The 5,712-nt window shown below is 44.7% G+C and overlaps 1 pseudogene; it reads right to left on the bottom strand.

Moving 5' to 3' along the window:
- Positions 1–4,536: 4,536 nt before the first annotated feature.
- Positions 4,537–5,429, bottom strand: LOC139179715 (ferritin light chain pseudogene; annotated as a pseudogene).
- Positions 5,430–5,712: the final 283 nt, after the last annotated feature.

The raw sequence follows: 5,712 nt of genomic DNA, 5'->3' as shown, positions 1-5,712 counted from the left end.
CATGGTCCTCTCCAGTCTTAGCCAGCCTGAATTGGACAGAAGCCTACTCCAAATTTCTGGAAAATAATTTAAACCCCTGTTACTATAGTGACCCATATGTCAGAGGCATTGTCTATAGGGGTGGTTAATAAGCCTGGTGATATATTACCCAAGCTACGTGAAACTTGGAGCTGGGAGAGTATGCGGTTAGAGAACGGAAGAAAAAAAACAAAACCCTAAAGCAGGCTTAATCAGTAAAGGCAGGTTACAAACAGAGGGGTTTCTAACAAGTTGTTTCCTTATCTACTGTTCCGTAAGACACACTCAAGCATTTCTGTTAAGGTTCCAGCTTCTGTTAACCCTATGGGGCATGGTTTCAAAATGGCCATCTCGTCTGCAAGGGAGGCTGGGAAGGCAAATTATTCAGCTAAGCACATTTCAAGGAAAAAGTAGGGAATCTACATTTACAGACGACTGAAAATGTCTGCCAGAACACCAAAAGTACGACCACCTCCACTGCACACAATACACAAAAGATAAACTGGACATATTGAAATGAAGAAGGTCTGTCTGTTCATCAAATTAACTCCATAAAGAGAGCAAAAAGACAAACAGCACTGGGGCGGGGCAGGGGGAAGATGCGAAAAGGAAATAAGTGCAGAATACACAAAAATGTATTCTGAAGACGAGCACCGAAGAATTGATGCTTTCTAACTGTGGTGTTGTAGAAGACTCTTGAGAGTCCCTTGGACTGCAAGGCGATCAAACCAGTCAATCCTAAAGGAAATCGATTCTGAATATTCATTGGAGGGACTGATGCTGAAACTGAAGCTGAAGCTCCAATACTTTGGCCACCTGATGTGAAGAGCTGACTCATTGGAAAAGACCCTGATGCTGGGAAAGATGGAAGGCGGGAGGAGAAGGGGACGGCAGAGGATGAGCTGATTGGATGGCGTCACCGACTCAATACACGTAAATTTGAGCAAGCTCTGGGAGTTGGTGATGGACGTGGAAGCCTGGTGTGCTGCAGTCCATGGGGTCACAAAGAGTCGGACATGACTGAGCAACTGAACTGAACTGACACAAAGATGTACAAATCAATAAGAAAAAGACAGACAAGCCATTAAAGAAGGAAAAGACAATAGAAAAATAGTGGCTTCACAAAAGACAGTATCCAAATGGTCTATAAACACTTAAAAGTGTACTCACCATCATCAGCGGAATATACATTAAAACCACAATGAGTTATCACACACATCGACCTATTAACAGATGGCTAAAATGGAGGATGGAAAAATGGGCAAGTGTTGAGGATATGGAGCAACTGGAACACTCATACTCTACTGGTAGGAGTGAAGAATTGGTACAGTCACTTTAGAAAACACTTTAGCTTCCTAAAGCTGGAATTATCATACTCTGCATGCACTCGTGCTAAGTCGGTTCAGTCATGTCTGACACGTTGTGACCTTATGGACTGTAACCCGCCGGGATCCTCTGTCCATGGGGATTCTCCAGGTAAGAATACTGGAGTGGGTTGCCATGTCCTCCTCCACGGGATCTTCCCAACCCAGGGATCAAACCCGTGCCTCCTGTGGCTCCTGCATTGTAGGCAGATTCCTTACTGCTGAACCACTGGGGAAGCTAGCAATTCCATACTCAGAAGAAATACCCAATAAAGGAAAAATATACATATAAATATACTTGTGTGTGGTTACTTATTTATTTAACAAGGATATGTACTAGAATGAGGCTTCCCTTGTAGCTCAGCTGGTTAAGAATCCGCCTGCAGTGCAGGAGATCCCAGTTCAATTCCTAGGGAGAAGATCCCCTGGAGAAGAGATAGGCTACCCATTCCAGTATTCATGGCTTCTCTGGTGGCTCAAACAGCAAAGAATCTCCTGCAATGTGGGAGACCTGGGTTCTATCCCTGGGTTGGGAAGATTCTCTGGAGGAGGGCATGGCAACCCACTCCAGTGTTCTGGCCTGGAGAATCCCCATGGACAGAGGAGCCAGGCGGGATCAAAAAGAGTCGACATGACTAAGTGACTAAGCACAGCACAGCACAGAGCATGTACTAGAATATTCACAGCAGCATTATTTGTCATAACTCCAACTGAAAGCTACCAAGTTCCTATCAACAGTAAAATGGACAAATAAATTGTGGTATATTCATCCACGAGAACCCTGTCAACAATGATAATGAACTCCCTAAAAATATATGCAAGAATGTATATAAATTTTAAACCTAATGTTGAGCAAAAGAAACCATGCGGCATACACTGCATGTTTACATTTAAATAAAATACAGAAATGGGAGAAACCAGTCTATGTTGTTAAAAGCCAGGATAGTGGTTGCTCTTTGTGGGGGAAGTGTGAGGAGGAGGCGGTGTTCCTGGCTGAATGGGGACATGAAGCAGACATCTGGGGAGCACTGGTTGTGTTCCCTTTCTTATTTCTTTACATTTATTACTTAATGTCTCATGATTACGTAGAATACAATAGTCATTGTAAAGTTTAAATTCTAAATAAAGGTGTGTGATACAAAACACTGAGTTTAGTTGCCTGTGCTATGCAGTAGGTCTTGTTGGTTATCTAGTTTATATGTAGTGGTGTGTAACTGCTAATCCCAAGCTCCTAATTAGTCTCTCCCCTTACCTCTTTTTCCCCTTTGGTAACCATAAATTTGTTTTCTATGTCTGTGAGTCTCTTCCTGTTTTGTAAATAAGTTTACTTGTACCTTTTTTTTTTTTAGATTTCACAATCAGCGATGTCATATGATTGATATTCTCTTTCTTGGAGGTCACACAGTTGTGTGTGGCCTGTGGCAAGCTGTCACGCTATGTATTTATGTTTTGTGTGCTTTTTCTTTGTCTGTAGGTTGCACCTCAGTGAGGAAAACTACAATTTTTCAAAAGTGACTGCCACACCAGATATGAGATAACGGTGAGAGGCTCTGCCCACTATACAGGGACTATTCAGGTATATGGTTCAGCTGCAGGACACAGCAGAACCACTCACCCCAAGTCACCAAACTGGCTCCTAGATCAACTGAAAGAACAGATGTACATGGCAGTTACCCAATAATTACTATTTCTTGCTGAGGTCCCGCAGTCAAATGCCTCCAGGAGCCCGGTGGGTACATGAATGAGACGCTGGGTTATCACAGTAAGAATGATGGGGGGCTTCCCCAGTGGCTCAGTGGTAAAGAATCTGTCTGCCAATGCAGGAGACATGTGTTCCAGCAGTACGGGAGATCCCACATGCAGCAGAGCAATTAAGCTCCTGTGCCACAACTACTGAGCCTGTGCTCTGGAGCCTGGGAATGCCTGTGAGCTCGTGCTTTGCAACAAGAGAAGTCACCGTTTTGAAAAGCCTGCACACTGCAACTAGAGAGTACCCCCACTTGCTGCAACCAGAAAGCCCACACACAGCAAGGAAAACACAGTGCAGCTGAAAATAAATACACAAAATAAAAAAGACATAAATGAAAGGTGTGTTGTCTGTAGCTCCAGCTAATGAATGCTGGAGAATGTCAGAGAACGCAGGCCAGTGAAGTTTCCAAAATTTTGAAAAAGAAGATGAGAATCCAGTTTACTCCATGAAGCCTCTCAGTTTTCAGATTTTGGTAATTCTTTCAAATGAAATGGGCGCATCAAAACATACCCTGGGGCCAGATTTGGCCAATGGACATCCTATTTGCAACCTCTGGTTTAATGGTTGGTTGAATGAATCACTCTGGAAGTCTAGCAGAGCTACAATAATACAAACAGTATCTATTCTTTATTGGGAACTTAATGGGACGTTTACCTCCCAACACATTTCCTTGCTTCTAAGATGCCTCACACACCAATTATATAGCAATAGCTTTCCAGGAAATGAAGAATTAAAAAAAAAAAAACATAAAAAGGAAACAGTACCATATTAAACTTATTATTAAAAGACACACCTAGATTTCAGAAACATTGCAATGTAAAACAAAAGTATGCTTGAAAAATGAGTGAATATGAGACATTTTCTCATTTTATTCTTACAAAAACTTTATGTGGTGTGTGTGGTTGTTACCCACAGTATGAGGCTCAGTGAGATTAACTAACTGTCCCAAGTTTATGCGTCTAGTAAGCGGCAGGGCCAGAATTTAAATCTAGATTTATTTCACGTCCAACACCATATCCCTGATCATTGCCATACATTGCTTCCTTTTGTGGAATAAGTGTCAGTAAGAGCAAAAGTTGTAGGTTTGGGGGAGTGTTACAATAGTCTAAGTGGCTGTAACAAATGCCCAAACATGTTATGCATTCATGAAATAAAAATGCATTTCATGGGACTTCCCTGGTGGTCCTGGTGGCTAAGACTCCAGGCTCCCAATTCAGGGGAGCTGGGTTTGAGCCCTGATTGGGGAACGAGATCCCATACATTGCAACTAAGAGTTCACATACTGCAACTAAAATATTCCGTGTGATGCAACTAAGACCAGGCACAGCCAAATAAATAATAAAGGAAATAAAAATAAATATTTAAAAATTGCATTCCTGACTCATTTAATAGCCTTTGGTACTCTTTTTTTTTTTTTTTTGCTGCAAAAAGCTTTATTGTTTCCATATGGTCCAAGGCTTGAGAGAGGGCTCCAGGGTGTTAAAAAAGCTGCCTAGTAGCTGCAGAGAGGGGCTTCAGGCAGCCCTGATGTTAGGTGGGTTCTTCAATGGCCACTGGTCTCCAGAAGCTCCTAGTCGTGCTTGAGGGTGAGCCTTTCGAAGAGATACTCGCCCAACCCAGCCTGGGGACCAGCCAGCCTGCGGAGGTTGGTCAGGTGGTCACCCATATTCTTGATGAGTTTCACTTCCTCATCTAGGAAGTGGTTCTCCAGGAAGTCACAGATGTGGGGGTCTCCGCGGGCAGAAGCCAGGCCATGCAGATCCAACAGGGCTTGATTCAGGTTCTTCTCTACGACCAGGGCGGCCTCCATAGCGTCCTGGGTTTTACCCCACTCATCTTGAGATGGCTTCTGCACGTCCAGGAAGAGCGCGCGGCCGCCACGCTGGTTTTGCAGTTTCAAGAGACGCTCCGCGCCCTCGCGCTTCTCCTTGGCCAATTTGCAAAAAAAGTGACCCACACCCTCCAGGGCCACATTGTCGCGGTCGAAATAGAAGCCCAGAGAGAGGTAGGTGTAGGAGGCCCGCAGCTGCATGTTACCCAGGCGGTTGACGGCGGCCTCCACCTCGGTAGAATAATTCTGACGAATCTGGGAGCTCATGATTGGTCGGTAATAATAAGGAGTTAAAAAATGGTGGCTGGTCCCGGTGATCACGGACAGCTGAGTGGCTGACTCCGAAGGTTGCGACTAGAAAAAAGGTTGGAGGGTGGTCGGAGGCTGGAGCAAGGGGCGTCCCTGGGTCTGTTCCGTCCAAGCACTGTTGAAGCAAGAGACAGATCCGCGGGGCCGCCGAGCGCACTTCCCCTTTGGTACTCTTGCATGCAGTCCTCCCCATGGTGACTAGTTCAGTGAACTGGGAGGAGAAAGAACACAGACAAGGCCCCTGCAGTCTTGTTGTTGTTCAGTTGTTAAGTCATGTCCACCTCTTTGTAACCCCATGGACTGCAGCATGCCAGGCTTCCCTGTCCTTCACCATCTCCCAGAGCTTGTTCAAACTCATGACCATTGAGTTGGTGTGCCATCCAACCATCTAATCCTCTGCCATCCCCTTCTCCTTTTGCCTTCAATCTTTCCCTGCAGCA

The sequence above is a fragment of the Bos indicus genome, chromosome 25 (assembly GCF_029378745.1).
Source record: "Bos indicus isolate NIAB-ARS_2022 breed Sahiwal x Tharparkar chromosome 25, NIAB-ARS_B.indTharparkar_mat_pri_1.0, whole genome shotgun sequence".
Classification (NCBI taxonomy): domain Eukaryota; kingdom Metazoa; phylum Chordata; class Mammalia; order Artiodactyla; family Bovidae; genus Bos; species Bos indicus.
Note: the sequence above shows the minus strand (reverse complement) of the source record. Positions and strands in the feature narration are given on the sequence as shown.